This window comes from Aquarana catesbeiana, unplaced genomic scaffold, assembly GCF_042186555.1.
Source record: "Aquarana catesbeiana isolate 2022-GZ unplaced genomic scaffold, ASM4218655v1 unanchor229, whole genome shotgun sequence".
Taxonomy (NCBI): domain Eukaryota; kingdom Metazoa; phylum Chordata; class Amphibia; order Anura; family Ranidae; genus Aquarana; species Aquarana catesbeiana.
In genome coordinates, this window is record NW_027362656.1 from 2,044,802 (window position 1) to 2,067,760 (window position 22,959).

The 22,959-nt window shown below is 44.3% G+C and overlaps 1 protein-coding gene and 1 long non-coding RNA gene across 2 annotated transcripts in view; one reads left to right on the plus strand and one right to left on the minus strand.

Moving 5' to 3' along the window:
* LOC141121776 (uncharacterized) overlaps positions 1 to 22,959 on the minus strand; it is a 427,874-nt gene that overhangs the window by 252,286 nt on the left and 152,629 nt on the right. The window lies entirely within an intron of this gene.
* Positions 16,506 to 16,890, plus strand: LOC141121765 (uncharacterized). The gene is made up of 3 exons (XR_012240594.1): positions 16,506 to 16,547; positions 16,664 to 16,761; positions 16,851 to 16,890. It is a non-coding gene; the product is annotated as an uncharacterized lncRNA (long non-coding RNA).

Here is a 22,959-nt window from a genome sequence, read left to right on the forward strand (position 1 = left end):
GTGCTATTGAACACCAAAACAAATGCGCGCTTACCAGAGGCAAGCAAAAAAGGAGCTTGCGGCTAAAACCCAGCCAGGGCCTTTAACAGAGTAACAGATGCCAAACTCTCAAGGAGCACTGATCCAGGATCGATGTGTGATCAGTGGGTAGTAAGGGCCCTCCGGTGTCGTGACATCAGGGCATGAAAGAAAAGGTATTAATAAAAGGAGTAACACTTACAAATAGGAAGTAACTTCAAGCAAAAACAGATGGCCGGCCGGCCTGCGAGCGCCGTGGCTCTCCGAAGACAGCACTCGATATGTCAGCACATCCTCCCGCCCGACACGCGTTTCATCATACAATGATGTCGTCTGGGGCACGGGCGACGCACTGATGCATCGCGTATATATGCATAAAAAGGTAACCAAGCCTCGTTATGAGATGAAGACAGAGGTGAGTGGTAAACAAAATGGCGGACCGGGAACAATACATGTCCGCCATCTTAACTGATGGAAAACAATTTACGGTAAAACAACAAAATAATGTAACAAAAATAAAAAAGGGGGGGAGCAAAAAAGAAAAAAGGAAAAAAAAGGAGAAAAAAAAGGGAAGGAGGCTCATAGAACCGAGAACTGGCAAAAAACAGGTACCAGCCACCAGAGGCATAACAGTTATCAAAAACCTCAGCCCCTAGAATAATCAGCAAAAACAAAAATTGAACCCTAAAAATGGTTAGGAAATCTCGGTCCTCAGCCCACACTGAGTTAACATGAGAGTTAATAAAACCGTATATATATGACCGAGTGAGTCTAATTAGGACAAAAACTCAGTCTACCCCAACATACATAGTATGTACATATCACAAACATTAAACTCAGTTACAATATATTAAAAAAAAACATTTTTTTTTAATAAAATACAGAAGGAAAATAAATATATGAGAAATTAGAAAATTAAAAATAATTCTAAAAATATATGACATTTTTTTTTTTTATGAAATTTTTTCTTTTATATACACACAAGCACCTAAAGCACAAATAAGAATAGTCAGGAATTGTCTATAAAACAATTGACAACAATGTCAATGTTGAGGCCAGAGGGGGCATAGCATTTCAAACGGTGAATCCAGGCCATTTCTAGCCTGGATATGCTCCTCACTAGAGAACTACCTCTTTTTTTTTTCATATAAATAATTTTTTTTCATATAAAATGTTTTTTTCATATAATTTTTTTTTTTTCATATAAAATTTTTTTCATATATATTTTTAGAATTATTTTTAATTTTCTAATTTCTCATATATTTATTTTCCTTCTGTATTTTATAAAAAAAAATAATAATATTTTTTTCTTTTAATATATTGTAACCGAGTTTAATGTTTGTGATATGTACATACTATGTATGTTGGGGTAGACTGAGTTTTTGTCCTAATTAGACTCACTCGGTCATATATATACGGTTTTATTAACTCTCATGTTACCTCGATGTGGGTTGAGGACTGAGATTTCCTAACCATTTTTAGAGTTCAATTTTTTATTTGGCTGATTATTCTAGGGGCTGAGGTTTTTGATAACTTTTATGCCTCTGGTGGCTGGTACCTGTTTTTTGCCAGTTCTCGGTTCTATGAGCCGCCTTCCCTTTTTTTTTCTCCTTTTTTTCCCTTTTTTCTTTTTTTCTTTTTTCTATATCATTAGAAAGAGGCTTATTACTAACCCTCTTCTTACCATTGCCCCCCTCCTTTTTTATTTTTATTTTTGTTACATTATTTTGTTCTTTTACTGTAAATGGTTTTCCATCAGTTAAGATGGCGGACATGTATTGTTCCCGGTCCGCCATTTTGTTTACCACTCACCTCTGTCCTCATCTCACAATGAGGCTTGGTTACCTTTTTATGCATATATACGCGATGCGTCAGTGCGTCGCCCTTTCCCCAGACGACGTCGTATGACAAAACGCGTGTCGGGCAGGAGGATGTGCTGACGTATCGAGTGCTGTCTTCGGAGAGCCACGGGCGCTCGCAGGCTGGCCGGCCATCTGTTTTTGCTTGAAGTTACTTCCTATTTGTAAGTGTTACTCCTTTTATTAAAAATTTATTAAATTTTATAAACAGTATTACACTATGGCAAATACCTTTTCTTTCATGCCCTGATGTCACGACACCGGAGGGCCCTTACTACCCACTGATCACACATCGATCCTGGATCAGTGCTCCTTGAGAGTTTGGCATCTGTTACTCTCTTAAAGACCCTGGCTGGGTTTTACCTGCAAGCTCCTTCTTTGCTTGCCTCTGGTAAGCGCGCATTTGTTTTGGTGTTCAATAGCACTGGTGATGGAAGATTGCACTGTTGCACTTTGAGTCCAGCTGACTGTTTACTGTTTGAAGACTTCATTGTTTACTTTTTGAAGATTGCACTGTTACACTTTACATCCGGTTCACTGCATACTGTCTGGACATTTTTTGTTATTTTCATTACCTGTGCAATTTTTTAGTATTGGTGTGACTGTCACACTTTAGATCACTTTTTTAGCGCAGCTATTATTTACCTATTGACTGTGCATATGTTCTGTATTTCATATGTTAGCTGCTGCTTCACCCTATATTCTGTTTATTTTAATTTATGTACTCACTTAGAGCGCAGTATATACACCTCTTTTTTTCCATAAGTGGGGCATGAGGGAGGAAGATATGTAGGAATCTATGCATTCCTACAATGGAGACACGGTTTTCAGATTGTATAGGGATTCAGAAAATCCCTGAAATTCCAGAGCAATGTCATGGGGCATTGTGATTTTGGGCCCAGTAGGCTGACTTAAGTGTGGTATATAGATTGCCAGTTTCTGCTCCCTAAGCGATCTAGCTAGCATTCTGCCACGTTTGTTACTAGACTCATACAATATTTTCCGACCAATCTGTAAGGCTGCTATAGCTTTGAATTGCAACAGGTCTGTAATTTGTGTGCGTCGAGTGAGAAGCTCCTTCTCCAGGGAAGATGTTGGTGCATGTTTATGATGGGCCTCTAAGACTCATAGGTCCTCCAGTAGGGACGTCAACTGTTTAGTACGTTGTTTCTTGAGTCTCGGCACGTGTTTGGTAAGCACACCACGAATAACCGCCTTGTGTGCTTCCCAAACAATACTGGGGTCGTTTTCAGACATGTCGTTAGTGCGAGAGTAAAACTCTAGTTCTCTAGTGACATCAGTAAGCACCTCTTTGTCTTGAAGAAGGCTTTCATTTAGTCTTAGAAGTGAAGGCATCAGTGAGGGCATAAGGCAGAAACACTGGGGAGAGGTCAGACCATGTAACGGAGCCTATGGTGGAAGTTTACACTAAATGTAGTTGCACGTGAGGTACTAAAAAGTAGTTGATTCATGAGTATACCTTGTGAGGTAAAGAATAAAAAAGTAAAATCCCTCTCGGTGGGGTGTAAAAGACGGCACACGTCTACTAGTTAGGCCTTATGTAAAGACTGAGTAATGGGTTTACGGAAGCCAGGAGGAACGGAGGACAGTCCTGTAGACGTGTCTTCAGAAGGGATCAAGGGGACAATAAAGTCACCGCCTATGATCAGCTGCCCCTCAGTGAAATCCACTAGGCGCTCTAGCGTCTTGCCTAAGAAGACATCTTGATGGTTATTAGGGACACAAAGATTCGCCAGAGTGACCTTGACACCGCTAACCATGCCTTTTAAGAACAGGAAATAACCTTCCAGATCTATAATGATGTCTAAGTAAGTCCATGGAACGTTACTCGAATGAAGGATAGACACTCCCCGCGATTCCGCTGTCGAATTGGTCGAGTGATAGACCATCGGGAAGGTCCTATTCGAGTATGGGAAATTTGTCTTCTCTAAAATGGGTCTCCTGTATGAAAGCTACATCCGAATTGAGGTGATATAGATCCTGTAACAGCATTTGTCTTTTCTCAGGCACATTGAGGCCCTTAGCATTAAGCAAGATCACATTGATAACCTCCATGGTTAGGGTTGTGGAAGGATGGGGATGAAGGAGAAGGGGGAGGGGGGTGAAGTAGAAAGAGAGAAAAAGAAAAGCGGGGAGAAGGAAAAAGAGCAGAAAATAAACTAAAGTAAAAGAATACTAAGATGGTAGCAAACTATTGCTAATATGCCCACCAGCAAAAACTGGTTAGTGAGCGATGACCTATGTGGGGGTACGGATAGACACAACCAAGAATAGAACTCCGGCTGCCCCTACCCATCCCGACCTTGGCAGGTACTGATAACATTTAATTTGAAATTCTAAAAATTATAATAAAAAATTATAATGCAACATGCATAGAAATGGGCGGCAACATTTAGGGAATCAACACATGTTAAGACCCACATAAAACAAACAGATACTTCAAACCTTGCGTCTCATAGTGCAGTAGGCGGTAAAGAAAAGCTCCTGTGCGGAATTTGAAGTGTTCAGGGGTCGAAGAATATCAGCTCCTCAAGACCCTGATGAACACTAACGTGACATCACCATGACCCCCCAGAGGGAGAGGGGAAACACCTTTCTCCCCCAGGTGGGGACCTCCGATCCTCCCTAGCCACTCCATACATATTTCAGCATTTCCCTAAGGATGATCAGGGCCCCAGCCCACTACAAATTTGGATCCACCATGGGGGGTGGGGGGAGGTAAGGAGGGTGGGGTGGGAAGGGGGTGAGAACCCTCAGGGACTGGGCTGTTACACATATGATATGCTAGTCATACCAGGGTGGGAAGTATGTGGCAGGGAGCATATACACATCAACACTGAAATGAAAGTGGCAGGCATAAATCACCTTTTATTAAAAAAACGGTGATCAAGTGTCACGCAGAATAAACTTGATGAACCACCACTGCGCTATGGTATAAATAAAACTGTGATATCTGTATCTGCCAACTTAAAAAAGATAATGTGAAAATGTATTCTAAATAAATAAAATAGTGGCGCTATAAACACCATAAAAATTGAATAATGGTGAATAAAATACTTATAAGTGATAACCAGAGATACAAAAAAACAACAATAATTGAAAGTGCTATAGCTGTACCAAACAGCCATATACTATGTAATCATGGTAAGTATATCTCTACCAAACAGCTCTATGATGTATGATCATAATCCTTGGATACATAAAAATTTCCCATAGTGACAAAAGAAAAATACATATATAGAAGGTCAAGACATCTGTAGATATTTCATGCAATGCTAAAGATGAAATACTAAAATAAAGTCCGTGCACAAAAGGTGGGTATTAAAAAGTGACTCTAAAACATAAATCTTCCTGTGTCATAGACAACTCCTTCACCACACTGGCTGTGATTGTGATCCACTCATATGGAGCCCCACTCACCAGAAAATAATGCCTTGCACTCTCATGCTCGGCATATATGCAGTGATAAAGTACCCAAAAGGGCTATTCAGACTGGATGGAGCTGTGTCCCCAGCAGATGGAGTTCTCTAATTAGCAGCACTCCTCACCAGGCAAAAAGGTATGTCTCCATGAAAAAGAAATAATGCTTCCAATAGTGTAATACCGTTTAAGAACATTGATTGAATTACATAAAGAGATCTTCTATCATTGTACTCACATTTCTAAAAAGGTTAAAAGCACGTAAACAGAAACTCCTTGTGACTGCTAATGGCAATGTACTGGTGGTCACGACGGACCCGGGATGCAGCATATGAGTCTCACCCCTCCTGCTGCATCCCAGGTTCGCTGTGACCATCATAGAGCTGTTTGGTAGAGAAATATTTACCACGATTACATAGTATATGGCCGTTTGGTACAGCTATAGCACTTTCAATTATTGTTGTTTTTTTTGTATCACTGGTTATCACTTATGAGTATTTTATTCACCATTATTCAATTTTTTATGGTGTTTATAGCGCCACTATTTTATTTATTTAGAATACATTTTCACATAAATCACCTTTTGTACAATAGCTTGTGGTCACCACGGTGACCTCTAGACCATAATCCCACCAGTCAGACTTGGTTTGGTCCCATAGAGGAGCTTGGGTCAAGCAAGGCAGCTCCCATATGATTTGTGAAGCCCTCTATGAGCAAACCAATGAGAGGTCCTGGAACCTCAGCAGAAACACTATAGAAGCAGGTAGCTCACTAAAAGCATTTAGGCACTAAGTGAATACATTATGAACATGGTTAGGCAGCACAGGCATGCAAGGAACAATAATGCACTTAGCAGGAAAATATTCAGTCTCAAAGACCTTGGCTAAGAATTATACTGGAAGACGCTGAAGTCACTGCTATATGAAGATCGTAAAGCAGAAAAAACATTGAGGCACAAAGACCTTGCAACCATGACATTTGTGGTATCCCCGCATGGAGGTGGCATAGAGATGCATAAATGAGAGGGACTAAAGATGGTTAAAACCTTTTCTTATTTCCACTGACAGATAAAACCAGGCAGAGCTAAGTGGGTAAACCTCCAGGCAAACCCTTTCAGCAAGGAGCAAGTCAGGCAGGTGTAGGCCAGCAGCGGGGACTACTATGAGCGTCCGCCATTAGTCCCGCAGCTACATACTGCGCTGCGAACAGGTGGAAGAAAAACTCTTATTGAATAAATTGTAGCGCTAAAAACACACATACACTGAGGGTATAATAAAAAATTCTAAGTGCATGTAAACGTAATGTCCCAAAAGTAATATATAGTCCAAAAGGACGATAGTCCACAGTGAAAGTGGATAATCCGTGTATCAATCCTGTCTGCTTCCCAACCGTCAAACTTGTATGTCATCAACTTTAGCGAATAGATGGAATACGCTTATCAGAGAGGTTGTATTCTACTGCCATAAGCATAGAATCAATGGAGCTTGATGCCACCCAGGGCAAAGTGGTGAGGTGTTGGAGGCAAGGGTAGAGCCTCTGCAAGGCCGGGACGTCCCCTCTTTATCCACTGAAGCAGAGCCAAAATGGATTCCAAAAAACAGAGTGGTTTCTCAGTTCCCCAGGATATGTGGAAAAAAGAAGGAATGCTTCCACATAGTGTAACTCAGGGTGTTTTTATTGCTAAAAAACCACGATACATGTAAAAAATGATCACAAAATAAAAAGCAGTGTATAGGGTCTATAAAAGCCGCCCTACGCGTTTCGGTCCAATGACCTTCAACAGGGGCATATGGGACCCTCATAACACTGCCTAAATTTATAAAATAGTGTATACCATCTAAAATAATGCAAGACCAATGGGCTGTAAACATACGAACAACAATAGATACCATTGGACCCAGAGAGCATCACCTGTTGGGATATGACACACCCTCTGAATATGTCCAATCGATTTACCTGTGACATAAGGCTTACTATATCTTTTAGACCAATGAAAATGTGAGGTTTCCCCGTGTCCATATCGATAGTTATGGCTGCAGGGTGGGTGTCCACGTGTAGGAAGCGCCGGGAACACCGCCAAACCTACACGTGTGACGTCAGTAGCTGGAAATGTGTGGACCGTGCAGGAGGGTTGCCTAGCAACCATGCACGCTGCCGCCCAAAAGCCCGCGAACACAAGGGGCGTGTCCGCGCGGCCGTCACATGACGCTAAGTTGTCCCTCGTGATGACTGACGTCATTCACACGTGGACACTCGAGGCAGGTTGCCAGGCAGCAGCAACGCTATGTCGGGAAAGTCCGCAACAATGCGGACGCACCCGCGCTGCAGTCACCTGATCAAAGGAGGATCTCTCCCCTAGCCCCTGACATAAATCACCTGTAGGGAATACGTCAGTGTGCTGGGAGAGATTAATTACATTCTGGAATGAGCACCCAAACTGGATAATCATGGTGACACTCAGAATGTAAGGGGGGCGTGCAAAGAATAACAAAAGGGAAAGTAAAAGTGTGAATGAAAATAGAAATATTGGGAGACTAATAAGTAAAAAACTTGTTCAGGGATGTGTAAATAAAATATCGAGTGATGATAAAAATAAAAATAAAAATAAAAATGCGGTAAGCGGACCGGACCTAAACTCAGCCCGACCCACTAAACCACATGCAGACAAAAGATAATGTGTGTTGTGACTCTAGGTCAGGAAAATAATAAATATCTAGTATTAAATGAATGGAAATCATGTGAATGTTAGTACATGTGTATGAATACACATGTGGGGAAAATTATAAAAATATATAAAGATATATGTGAGGTGTTTTAAAATTATGAAACTATATATGAAAATATGCTGAGAAAAATTTGCTATAGTGACCTAAAAAGGTGATGTTGGTGATGGAGTGAATAAACAAAAATAGAATTGTGTCAGGATAGGTTGATAAACGAGTTCAGATCCCATTCCACGTTAAGCCCAATCGGGAAACAAGATCTGAGCTGGTGTATCCAGTACGTCTCCAGCTTCGATACCCCCCGCAAGCGGGACTCACCCCGCCAATGGGGGACGAACTTGTCGATCACCTGGAAAGTACTTCCCGTGGGGTCCTTATTGTGGTGAAGTAAGTAAGTAAGAAGAAAAACTCTTGCCATTTATGACTCATGGGACTGCTCCCCGGAGGGGGCTTAGGACCTCCTCCACGATCATTGTTGGCATGTTTAAGGGGGACCCTGGGGCCCAGAAGAACCAGGGCGACCTATCGGGTGTGGAAGAAGCTGGAGCAAATTCGGAACCTGGATAGGCTCCACATCCAGGAAGGTGAACAGCTCTGGTAAGTCTGCAGGCGTACACAGGATAAAGGAGGCAGAGGATTTTTGAAAGGTGACCACCAAGGGGTAGTCCCATCTGTACGTGGCACCTTGCTCTCCTGCCAGGTCTAGGATAGGACACAGATGGGCCTTGCGCTGAAGTGTCACCCTCGGGAGATCCGGAAAAATCCTGATGGGTGCACCGTCAAAGTCCACACCTCCCCTCTCCCATGCTTTGTGGATGATCAGTTCCTTCTGAGGGTACCAATGCAATTGACACACCACATCTCGGGGTCTACTGGGGTCAGTAGATCTAGGGCCTAGTGCTCTATGAACCTTGTCGAGTACCACATCTGCCTGTGGGGAGTTTAAGACCCTTTGGAAGATGGCACTCACTGTGGCTGGCAGATCTTCATTGCCCGTTGCCTCCGGGAGACTTTGCAGCCACAGATTATTCCTGCAGCTTCTGTCTTCTAGGTCCTCCAAGTTAAGTTGAAGGTCCACCATGGGAGCACTCCAGGGCCACCACGCAGCATTTGAGGGAGGATAATGAGGACTCTCCAGTATCCACCCGCTCCGAGGGAGAGTGGACCGCTTGGATGTCCTCGTGGTGCGTCTCCTCCACCCAAAGAATCAGGGCCTTAATTTTCTGTTTAGTAGGTAGGGCCCGCAGAAGTGCCCGGATATCCCCATCAAGATGTCTTGTCTCCCAACGGAGTGGGGAAATTGTCACCCCTGACATGACCAGACAGAAGAGTGCAGGAGTCTCTGGTAGAGAATCCGAGACTGAGGAAGAGCCAGGAGATGCAGGTGGGTCCGGTATTAGTTGAGGTCCTAGGCCTGAGCCACAAGGTGCCGCCACAATTGCGCCTGGAGAGGTGCGGTAGACGCTCTGGAAGAAACGGCGATTCTCCCCCTAGGATGTGTGGGAGCGGGTCACTCTAGCTGATGATCTGGTCCTGTACCTTTTCACAGCTAGCATGCCGGTAAAACAGACGGTTATATCCAATAATATGTTGAGATAGGCAGAGGAAGGCCAGGAGCTCACAGAAGACATGTCTTCACACAGCCTTGTCCAGACCACACCCCCAGTCTACAATGTTCAACAGGACCTGGATGTCCTGTCACAGATCAATTATTCAGGATCTAAACATCACAGACCAGCATTTGCTTCACATAAAACAGCACAGAGAAATTGATAAGAGTTTGCAAGCATGTAAATTTGCTGTTCTGAATGGTTGTCCAGATTCAAAGATGGCATACTTTACAAGGGGCCAAGAGTCATCATTCCGAAATCTCTAAGATCAGTGATATTCATTCATGCCAGTCACGTTGGTGGACAAGCATGCTATAGGCAGGCACGAGATACCTTATATTGGCCCAACGTGCAAAATGAGATTAGAGACCTTGTTAGCCGTTGCTCAGCATGCAATGAATATGCACAGGCACAACAGAAAGAACCCATAATGACACATGTGCTGCCCACCAGGCCTTGGCAAATTGTAAGCATGGATTTACTGAATTATGCCGGGCAAAATTTTCTATTGATTGTGGATCACTATTCTGGTTTTTAAAAGATTAAGCACCTTCCTGTGACCTGTCTGCTGAAACTACAATCAAGCGTTGTGAAGTACAGTTTGCATGTTATAGCCTGCTGGACAGAGTAATCTAGGATAATGAACCTCAATTTGTATGTGAGCAATTCAGACAGTTCTCTACAGATTGGGGGGTTTTAACATCTTACCTCATCCCTTTTGGCAACCACAAGCTAATGGCAAAGCAGAATCAGCTGTAAAGATAGTAAAGAATCTTTGCAAGAAGTCCCGATATGATGGTAATGACCCATGGAAAGCCATTCTACTTTGGAGGAACACCCCAACCAAAGGAATGGACAGTAGTCCTGCACAGCGCTTGTTGTCAAGGAGACTGAAGACTTCATTACCTGTGGCAAACAAATTGCTTAAACCTTGTGTGGTTACAGGTGTACTGGAGAAACTCTGACATAGAAAACAGATCTACAAAATGACATTTGATGTGTCTGTCAAAGACTTACCTGAGCTAAGAACTGGAGAGTCAATCCCTATGAAGCTATTGCCTGGCGACAGGACTGGTCACTGGAGACTGGGCACCTCTGTTCAGAGAGTTGCTCCTCACTCATATCTTATGGATGTGGAAGGCAATCTCTACTGCCGCAATCGAGTGGACCTGCGGGTGGCAGAACAACTCACAGCACAAGCCTATGAGCATCCTGCACATGATCCTCCTGAGGCGCTCAATGCCCCCAGTCCTACAATGTCCCTAGACCTACAATGCCCTGTGTCCTACAATGCCCCTAGTCCTATAATGCCCCTTGTTCTACAATGCCCCTTGTCCTACAATGCCCCTAGTCCTACAATGCCCCTAGTCCTACAATGTCCCTAGACTAGGGATGAGCCGAACACCCCCGGTTCAGTTTGCACCAGAACTTGCGAACAAATCAAAACTTTGCAAGAACGTTAGAACCCCATTGAAGTCTATGGGACTCGAACGTTCGAAATCAAAAGTGCTCATTTTAAAGGCTAATTTGCATGGTATTGTCCTAAAAAGGGTTTGGGGACCCGGGTCCTGCCCCAGGGGACATGTATCAATGCAAAAAAAAGTTTTAAAAACGGCCGTTTTTTCGGGAGCAGTGATTTTAATAATGCTTAATGTCAAACAATAAAAGTGTAATATTCCTTTAAATTTCGTACCTGGGGGGTGTCTATAGTATGCCTGTAAAGGGGCGCATGTTTCCTGTGCTTAGAACAGTCTGACAGCAAAATGACATTTCAAAGGAAAAAAAGTCATTTAAAACTACTCGCGGCTATAATGAATTGCCGGTCCGACAATACACATAAAAGTTCATTGATAAAAACTGCATGGGATTTCCCCACAGGGGAACCCCGAACCAAAATTTAAAAAAAAACTGGCGTGGGGGTCCCCCTAAATTCCATACCAGTCCCTTCAGGTCTGGTATAGATATTAAGGGGAACCCCACGCCAACATTTAAAAAAAAAAATGACGTAGGTGTCCCCCTCAAAATTCATACCAGAACCTTAAGGTCTGGTATGGATTTTAAGGGGAACCCCGTGCCAAAATTTAAAAAAAATTGGCGTGGGGTCCCCCCAAAAATCCATACCAGACCCTTATACGAGCACGCAACCTGGCAGGCCGCAGGAAAAGAGGGGGGGCAAGAGCGCCCCCCCTCCTGAACCATACCAGGCCACATGCCCTCAACATTGGGAGGGTGCTTTGGGGTAGCGGCCCCCCAAAACACCTTGTCCCCATGTTGATGAGGACAAGGGCCTCATCCCCACAACCCTTGGCTGGTGGTTGTGGGGGTCTGCGGGCGGGGGGGCTTATCGGAATCTGGAAGCCCCCTTTAACAAGGGGACCCCCAGATCCCGCCACCCCCTGTGTGAAATGGTAAGGGGGTACGTACCATTTCACAAAAAAACTGTCAAAAATGTTAAAAATGACAAGAGACAGTTTTTGACAATTCCTTTATTTAAATGTTTCTTCTTTCTTCTATCTTCTTTCTTCTATCTTCCTTCGGTTTCTTCCTCCATCTTCTTCTTCCTCCGATCCTCTGCTTCTTTCTCCGATGTTCCCGTCCGGCATCTTTCTCTGCGGCGTCTTCTTCTCTTCATCTTCTTCTCTTCACCTTTTTCTCTTCATCTTCTTCTCTTCATCTTCTATTCGGGCCGCTCCGCATCCATGATTGGATGGGAGGCTCCCGCTGTGTGACGCTTCTCGTCTTTTGACGGTTCTTAAATAACGGAGGGCGGTGACCCCGCCCCCCTCTGACGCACGGGGACTTGACGGGGACTTCCCTGTGGCATTCCCCGTGACATCAGAGGGGTCACCCGTTACATAATGGGTGACCCCGCCCCCTCTTACATCACGGGGAATGCCACAGGGAAGTCCCCGTCAAGTCCCCGTGCGTCAGATTTATTTAAGAACCGTCAGAAGAGAAGCGTCACACAGCGGGAGCCTCCCACCATGCCATCATGGATGCGGACCGGCCCGAAAAGAAGATGAAGACAAGAAGATGAAGAGAAAAAGACGAAGAGAAAAAGATGAAGAGAGAAGCGCCACACAGCGGGAGCCTCCCATCCAATCATGGATGCGGAGCGGCCCGAAAATAAGATGAAGAGAAGAAGATGAAGAGAAAAAGATGAAGAGAAGAAGATGAAGAGAAGAAGACGCCGCGGAGAAAGATGCCGGACGAGAACACCGGAGAAAGAAGCAGAGGATCGGAGGAAGAAGAAGATGGAGGAAGAAACCGAAGGAAGATAGAGGATAGAAGAAAGAAGATAGAAGATAGAAAAAAGAAGACTTCAAATAAAGGAATTGTCAAAAACTGTCTCTTGTCATTTTTAACATTTTTGACAGTTTTTTTGTGAAATGGTAGGGGTACTTTTGTACCCCCTTACCATTTCACACAGGGGGGGTGGGATCTGGGGGTAGCCTTGTTAAAGGGGGCTTCCAGATTCCAATAAGCCCCCCCGCCCGCAGACCCCCACAACCACCGGCCAAGGGTTGTGAGGATGAGGCCCTTGTCCTCATCAACATGGGGACAAGGTGTTTTGGGGCGCCGCTACCCCAAAGCACCCTCCCAATGTTGAGGGCATGTGGCCTGGTATGGTTCAGGAGTGGGGGGCGCTCTCTCGTCCCCCCTCTTTTCCTGTGGCCTGCCAGGTTGCGTGCTCCGATAAGGGTCTGGTATGGATTTTTGGGGGGACCCCATGCCAATTTTTTTTCAATTTTGGCGCAGGGTTCCCCTTAAAATCCATACCAGAACTGAAGGGTCTGGTATGAATTTTGAGGGGGACCCCTACATCATTTTGTTTAAAGATGTTGTCGCAGGGTTCCCCTTAATATCCATACCATGACCTGAAGGGCCTGTTATGGAATTTAGGGGGACACCCACGCCAGTTTTTTTTTAAATTTTGGTTCAGGGTTCCCCTGTGGGGAAATCCCATGCAGTTTTTATCAATGAATTTTTATGTGTATTGTCGGACCAGCAATTCATTAATAGCCGCGAGTAGTTTTAAATGACTTTTTTTCCTTTGAAATGTCATTTTGCTGTCAGACTGTTCTAAACACGGGAAACATGCGCCCCTTTACAGGCATACAATAGACACCCCCCAGGTATGAAATTTAAAGGAATATTACACTTTTAGTGTTTCACTTTAAGCATTATTAAAATCACTGCTCCCGAAAAAATGTACGTTTTTAAAACTTTTTTTGCATTGATACATGTCCCCTGGAGCAGGACCCAGGTCCCCAAACACTTTTTATGACAATACCATGCATATAAGCCTTTAAAATGAGCACTTTTGATTTCTCCCATAGACTTTTAAAGGGTGTTCCGCGGCTTTCAAATTTGCAGTGAACACCCCAAATTGTTCGCTGTTCGGCAAACTGGCGAACAGCCGATGTTCGAGTCAAACATGAGTTCGACTCGAACTCAAAGCTCATCCCTACCCTAGACCTACAATGCCCCTAGACCTACAATGTCTACTGGACCACCTAAGCAAGGCAGAGACAATACTTTGGTCATATCTGAAGGATACCACGAGGGTGACATAATGAAGCCACATATACCAGTAAGTTCTTCTGTACCAAACACACCAGCCAGGAAAGAGAGCAGCTCTTCAACACCTTCTGGAACTGAACAGCATTCCCCAGGCAAAATCACTGTGGCCTTGCGCAGGGTTTGAGTTTCAAGACCACCAAATAGACTCCATCTGTAGTGTATCTACCAGTAACACAGCATGTTATGTTTAAGACTGTTCACAATCTGTTTTTAGGTTGTTTACACATTTTTAGTTTGAATGTAAAAAAAGGGAGATGTTATGGAGTTCTTATACAAATACAGGGACTCTATGGTAATATACTCTATGGTAATATTGCATTGCTTGTACTTCCTGTTTCCTGTTCTGTGTTTGCTGTTCCTGTTATACAATTCAATATGACTCCTCAAACAGCTTGCAGTGTCTTCATTTCTATACTGTAAAGCGCTGCGTAAACTGTTGGTGTTATATAAATCCTGTATAATAATAATAATAATACTTGAAACAGCCGTGTTCACACTACGAGACGTTTCTTCAGCTGTAGTTCCTCTGAGCTCCACAAGGTGGTGATCTCACCTCTACCCAGTAAAAAAGTCTCTATGGAATACAGACAGGAAGTGATGTCAGGTAAATACAGGGCGTTGCATTTGGAAGGACGTAGAGAGAAGACGTTGCTTGTTTTGGCAGCAGAGGAAGTAATATGTAGATTAACCCCTTCAGGGGGATCAGTTGATGATTAATATATTTTGCTTCCAAAGCTGGCCATACATGGTTCAGTTTTATCGTTTAGCCAGCGGAATGAGAGGAAAAAAAACTGAAGTGATTCCCCCATCCACACATTGGAGGGGGATGGGGGAATCCTCCCCGCTGCACTATTGTATTCTGACAATGGGGGGCGCTCCTCCGCTCTCAGAATACACAGATCAGTGATGAAGCTATTGGCTGTAGCCGCTGATCGAGTGACTTTTATCCGGCAGTGACCTCACATGGATGGAAATGTGACCGATCCCTGCTGAACCAGCTGAATTTCCATGTCTCTATGGTCACCATAAGTGACTTCCTCCCCTCCCCCTCATCTCCTTCATTATGTAAGTCATGCTGAGATAATCTCCCATTGGCTGAGCAATATTCTCATTTGTCTCTGAGCTCCTTCTTGCTATTCCTCGTCCTGCCTGTTGTTTCCTTGGATTGATTTTCTGTGTAGTGACCCCGGCTTCATCTCTTGGATGCGCTCGTCTGTTGCTTGTCCTGACCTTTATCCTGATTCCTGGATCTCCTCCTCATCTCTCCTCCATATCCTCTTACACAGCTTTTCTCCACACCTGCGGTGATCCTGGGGGGTGGAAACTTGGCACCAGCACTCAGCAAAATCCATCCCCACCATTAGGAGCTCTGGAGAAAATTGTCTGCTATTTACTCTCCATTCCTCTGCACATCACCTGATCACATGAGAGCTTACTTTCACAGATTCCTGATAGATTTCTGTATGGTAAAGGTCAAAGTTCACTGTTCAGTTTAGGAGAGGTAGGACACACCCAGGAACTATGATTTGGTTTGCATGGGAGTCTCATATAAAGGACTCCTTAAATCTCCCCATTCAAATGTCCCTCCATCCACAGTCTATATGTCCTATGACATTACACTGACCTCACAGCCCCTCCTCCCAATGTCCCTCCATCCAGAGTCTATATGTCCTATGACATCACACTGACCTCACAGCTCCTTCTCCCAATGTCCCTCCATCTCTTGTTGTTTTCTGATGCTCTTAGGATGTGGGCGGACCCTTGGCATCTTCATTTAGAAAGTAGGACTGTTGGTCCTACATTGTATGTAATGACATTAGAATGTCTGCAACACGTTTTTAACCTGAATAGTGTGGGGGTCTTGTGGGGTAAATTATACCTGAGTCTGAAGTGGGGCTTTAATAAAATGGAGACCTGAATGGTGAGGTGAGGAGGATCCTGGGAAAATCATTTCATTTTGTTCTTTGTGTTCAGATCTAGAGTTTTCCTCCTGTGAAGTCTGGAGATCATATGACCATCACATTGCCTCCACCTCCCTCCCTGATAGAATAGAGAAATACAAAGAAGATTCTAGAAGTTACCAGAGAGATCATGGAGGAGAGGTGAGCGGTGCTGGGAATTCTGGGACATTATCCAGTAACAGACAAGGGATGTGTCTGGATGGTGACTGTATCATTGTGTGTGTCAGGTTCCTATAAGGTGTCAGGATATCACTGTCTATTTCTCCATGGAGGAGTGGGAGTATTTAGAAGGACACAAGGATCTCTAGAAGGAAGTCATGATGGACAATCAGCCGCCCCTCACATCACCGGGTAGGAGGAGACTTTATTGTAAAGGAGAGAGCAGTACGGAGGCTCCACCTAGATCCCCCATCATCTGATAAACACATAGAAACAATGTATTCAGTCAGTGTGTGTGTTTCCTACAGATGGATCCAGTAATGGGAACCCACCAGAGAGATGTCCCTGTCCTCTGTATTCCCGGGATTCCACACAGGAAGGTCACACCATCCCTCATCATCATCAGGTAGATGAGGAACAGTCACTGATAGTATCATTAGGATCTGTACATTATCTGCATTGTTACAATTGATGTCATTTTTATTATATATTCAGAGAGGAAACCTGAGAGATTCTAAAGTTGAGGTTAAAGAAGAGATAAAGAGGAGGATGATGAGGATGGGGTGATGGAGGAGTCAGAGTTTCTAAAAGAACACAAAGATCTGTACCAGGACACCATGGTGGAGCCATCCAGCTACAGAAACCCACCAGAAAGATGTCCCCATCCTCTGTATTCCCGGGATTCCACACAGGAAGATCACACCATTCCTCACTGTTACAAGGTTGGTGGGACAGAGGGTATAAAACACACTTATAGAGACAATGTGTACATTGTGGAGATCCAATCGATATAGAATTTGAGGTTAAAGCAGAAGAAGAAGAGAGGTATGTGAGGGATTATCAGCAGCCTATGGAGGAGGATGGAATAACGGGGACATTTATAGAGGAGGACCCTCCTACAGAGATCAGCACAGGTAGATCACACCATCCCTCACCATCATCAGGTAGATGATTGACAATTATTGATAGTTCTGATTTATACACAAGCATGTTTGTTACAATGAATGTTTTATTATAATATTCAGAGTGGAAATCTCAGGGATGATAATGTTGATGTTAAAGAAGAGTACAGTATAAAGAGGAGGATGAGGAGTATGGAGCGATGGAGGAGTTTTCAGAAGGACACAAGGATAAGATGGAGCCACCAAATACCAGGAACTCACCAGAGAGATGTCCTCAGCCTCTGTATTCCCAGAATTCCACACAGGAAGATCACACCATCCCTCACTGTTACAAGGTTGGTGGGATGGAGCATCTAGAACATGGACTCCTAGAGATGATGTGTGGATTTTTTATGTGATGTCACAATAATAAATCCTATTGTTTACGGATGATATTCACTTTCATTTTCTTGATGTAGAGTGGAGATCCAATCGATATAGAATTTGAGGTTAAAGCAGAAGAAGAAGAGAGGTATGTGAGGGATGATCAGCAGTCTATGGAGGAGGATGGAATAACAGGGACATTTCTAGAGGAGGACACTCCTACAGAGATTAGCTCAGGTGGGTCATTAACACTAAATACATTCCTCCACCCATACTGCTCACTGATTGGTCCAGAGTAGGGCAAGAACTGGGTGATGATCTTCCTTCTCTGTGCTGCAGTCATAATTTATGTATCTAGACTGGATTTATGGAGATTTAGGGCTTCAGCTGGTAGCCAAAGGTTACTTTTCACCATAGATGTTGCTCTACCTAGGATCCTTGCACCCCTACCCACTACCCACCCCTGACCATTCCGAGTACTCCCCATTTACCACCACCCTCTGAACTCGCCCTTGTAGCCAGTTTTCAATCCATGTACTCACCCTATGGTCCATGCCAACGGACCTTATTTTGTACAGTAAACGTTTATGGAGAACTGTGTCAAATGCTTTTGCAAAATCCAGATACACCACTTCTACGGGCCTTTTTTTATCTAGATGGCAAAAAATGTCCCAGAAAAGGTACTATCTGTTGTATCTTATACAATAAGTTGTACATTACATAGTCCTGACTTCTTTTGCACCCATTTCCTACCAGCTAGACATTTTATATCTGATGATATGATTGGAGCACAGACTTTTACATGTTGATAATAATGTGATAACATCCTCAAACTTTGGAACCTTACACAGAAAGTGATAATGAGGGAGGAGTCAATAAACCAGTGATGGTGGTCTTCAGGATCAGTCCAGTCTCCATCTTGGTTGTTCTCCCCCCATCCTCACTCTCTGACTTCCAGTGGGGCTCAGCCCCGCTGTTATTCATGACTAAATCATGGACTAAATAAGGAAGTGCAGGACTTCTTCTGTTGGGAAGATGGCAATGAGTGATAGAGGGGGAGGGGACACTCGTCCTATAATCCCCTCATCACTGTCACTCCCAGTGACAGTGCGTCCATAAAGGGCGCACTGTCACTCCTATAAAAGACAGTTCTCGTTGTTTCCTCACTCTCTGACTAAGGTCCATGAATAAAGAAATGAACTGGTAGGAGATCAGAGGACCCATTTACTAGTTACCTTGAGGGGGGAATTGTAGGATCCTCAGAGACAAAGCTGCCTGATGTGGGCGGAGTCCTGGTTTAGGGGAACCAATCTGCATATGTCTAGTAATAATCTTTTTTTCTTTCTCGTACATCACGGGACACAGAGCCTCAGTAATTACTGATGAGTTATATGGGTATCACAAGGTGATTGGACACTGGTAACATCCTAGACAGGAAGTTCAACACCCTATATAACCCCTCCCCTTACTGGGGATACCTCAGTTTTTTCGCCAGTGTCTTAGGTGTTGGTCACGAATAAGATGTGCTGTGCTAAAGCTCTAAAGGGATATCCTATACTGGGGCAAGCCATGCAACCGGATCCATTCAAAGTGCTTTTTTAGGCCAAATTGGATGGTACCCGGGCCTCGTGTCGGAAGAAACGAGGTTTTACCTGTAACGCTTCTCTTTTTAGAGAGCTGGACCCCGGGATCCAGTACTTGGTTTTTCTAGCCATATCCCTGGCGGGGTGCTTTACGGGCCCAGAACTGCGGATCCTCCTTTTCTAGGGGGCCCCTGTCTCTGAAGGTTTTCTAAACGGAGCCCACCGTGAGAGGTGATGATTGGGTCTGTATAACAGAACCCTGCAGCTGGATAAGGTAAGGGAGATTCCTCAGAATTTTTTAATTCTAGTAGGTTTCTCCTTTAAGTAAATGTATGCTATGCTTATTGTCGCCACCGGGGGCTGCCAAGAGCACATACCTACTCATGATTGATCTGTCTGTCTCAGTGTCCATGCTGTACGCTCCTCCAGCCGAATCTCCAGGTAGGATAGGATGGGGGGCTCTTTCCTCAGGGATATCTCCCCCCGAGGTTTAGGGGGGCCGGGGTGGCCTGAAAAGCGGTAGTATACTGCGCTACCGCCACCGCCGACACTATCTGCAGGTTCCTCATCTGCCGGCCTCTCTCTTTCTCTCCTCCACCCCAGCCTCCCCTCCATGTTTGTCCCGAGGACGGAGCCTCGGCTCGCGCAGGAAAGCGCACGTTTTTGAAAAAACGAGGAGGGGGGCGGGAGGGGTGGTCGGAGGAGGGGGGCGGAGCATTAATGCGACATCCGGCGTACTTAGACGCCCACATCGCCGGCTACACACGCTACAAAGAGCACACTTTTCCAGGTGCACACAGCCTATGATGGGACACAGCTGACGGTCACATGTAAGGTGGGACACAGGCATTCTCCCAGGCAGCATTCACTTAGAAACACTAGACTGGACATTGGTAGCAGCGGCAGTTGCTGTACTACATCGCTCAGCAGTCAGTGTTTCATTTGTGTGATACCTCCACCTTGTTGCTTCGCACTATGGGTAGAAGAGGTACAAATACCCCAAAAACCAGAGGCTCTAGGGGATCTCCCTCAGGCTCTGAGGACCCCCCTTCTGCAACACCTTCCCCCCCTGAAGGACCTGGGATGGCTGGCCAGGGAGAGCCGTCGGGGTCAGGGGCTGCATCTGCTTCTGGCACTTCAGCCCCTGTATACATTACGCAGGAGGTTTTTTCCTCAACCATTAATGGACTAGAGGAAAGACTAATGGCCTTAATCGCATCTTCACTCAGTGGAAGAAAACGCACTAAGTCTTCCTCTGTTACCCAGGACCCTCAAGCAGAGGAACTCTGGGAAAAAGGAGAGGAATCCCTTTCAGAGGATCGGGATGGGACTGATGATTCCTCTTCTGAGGAATCATGTGGAGAGGGACCCTCTTCAGCTTCTCAGGATGAGAAGGTGTTAGTACAGATTTTTGCTGGGTTGGTCCGCTCCACATTTAAGTTGCCCGTATCTGAGTCATTTAAAGAACCCTCCTCTTCTTTGGGTTCACTGAAGCCTCCTCAAACAACACATGCTTTTCCTGTTCTTAATTTACTAGAAAAGCTCATTTATTCTGAGTGGGATCACCCAGATAAACGTTTTTTTCTGCCTAAAAAGTTTTCAACACTTTATACTATGGAGGAAAAGTTTAGAAAGATGTGGGGTATACCGGCAGTTGACGCCGCCATTTCCTCCGTAAATAAAAGTCTGACTTGTCCTGTCGACAATGCTCAGATGCTCAGGGATCCCATTGATAAAAAGATGGAATCCCTGTTAAAAAATATTTTTTCCTTAGCAGGTTCAGTAGCTAAACCTGCAGTAGCAGCGATTGGAGTCTGTCAATACTTGAGAGACCATGTTAAACAGGTCGTCAAAGTTCTACCTGAACAGCAGGCCCGGGGGTTGGCCAACCTTCCAGCGGCCGTATGTTTTGCTGTTGACGCTATCAGAGATTCTATCATCCAAACCTCTTGCCTTTCGCTTGGGTTGGTGCATATGCGTAGAATCTTATGGTTGAAAAATTGGTCAGCCGAAGCACCATGCAAGAAGCTTCTGGCTGGATTTCCATTTCGTGGTGCAAGGCTGTTTGGAGAGGATTTGGACAACTATATCCAAAAGATCTCTAGTGGGAAAAGCACTCTCTTACCTGTTAAGAAAAGGAGTAAGTCGATCAAAATCAAATTCCAAAATTTGAAAAACTTTGGCATCCTTGGATAAAACAACAGTTCCTGTCAAACTTCAATGACTCTGTCCTGTTGCCATGGTAACAGATTAAATGACTTACAGAGACACCCATTCTAAGGCTTCAAAGAGAACTAAAAAGAATAATAAACTGACGAGCGGGACAACCTTGTGGACCATACCTCTACCTTTCAACCCTTTTTCTTCTTTCTCTTTCCTTTTCTCCACCTTACGATTAAAGCTCATTATCAGAATTTATTTGACCTATATACACTCTACTTGTAAACAATATGTATAGTAGGTATAAATCATTTAAATACCTACAAAAGTAACTAAGGAAATGATATATATCTTTAATTTAGGTTTACGTGAACCCAATGTTTAATATTTGAAATTTCATGATATTTTCCTATATAAACCCTCCTGTAAAACAATGAGCTTACTTTATAGATCCTTGTAAACTTACTTTATGTATCTTTATAACATTGTATACTCAATAAACTTCTTTTGACAAGGAAAGAAAAGGAGTAAGCGTCCCTCTTTTAAACGGGCTCTTTTCCCAGTGCCAGGAGCATCAGCCTCCAGGCAGTCGCGACGGCCTCCTCCGTCAGGGTAAAAAAAAAAAATTTCAGAGTCGACCCCAGGGACAAAAGAAGTCCTGGGGGAAGAAGCCTACTAGACAAGACGCTAAAGCCTCTTTATGAAGGAGCACCCCCGCTCGCTCGGGTGGGGGGAAGACTGCTACAGTTCTCAAAGCTCTGGCAGGAGGATTTCCAGGACAGATGGGTAATCTCCACGGTAACTCTAGGTTACAAACTGGAGTTCCAAGAATTCCCCTCTCGTTTCCTCAGATCAAATATCCCCAGAGATTCAGAGAAAAAGCAGTTGCTCCTTCTAGCATTGGAGCGACTATTGTCGCAAAAGGTCATCGTGGTGGTTTCCACTGAAGAACAGGGATCGGGATTTTATTCCAACCTTTTCACGATTCGAAAACCGGAGATGTCAGACCCATCCTGGATCTAAAGGATCTAAACCGATTCCTAAAGATTCGATCTTTTCGCATGGAATCAATTCGATCAGTAGTCTCCATCCTACAAGGAGGAGAATTTCTGGCGTCAATAGACATCGGGGATGCGTATCTGCATGTACCCATTTTCCCTGCTCATCAAAAGTACTTGCGTTTCGAAATAGAAAAACGCCATTTTCAGTTTGTAGCCCTGCCTTTCGGGCTAGCCACTGCGCCTCGGGTGTTTACAAAGATCTTGGCTCCTCCTCTGGCCAGATTAAGGGCCCAAGGTATAACTGTCATAGCATACCTAGACGACCTGCTCTTGATAGACTGGTCAATAGCCTGCTTGAGCCGGAACTTGGTGACCACAGTCAACTACCTGAAATACCTAGGTTGGATTCTCAACCTAGAAAAGTCTTTCTTAAAACCAGTAAGAAGACTAGAGTATTTGGGCCTGGTCATAGATACAAGCCAAGAGAAGGTATTTTTACCTCAGGCAAAGATCAGTGCCTTAAGAGAGCTGATTCAGGTAGTCAGGACCAAAAAGGGTCCTTCTGTCCGTCTTTGTATGAGACTGCTGGGAAAGA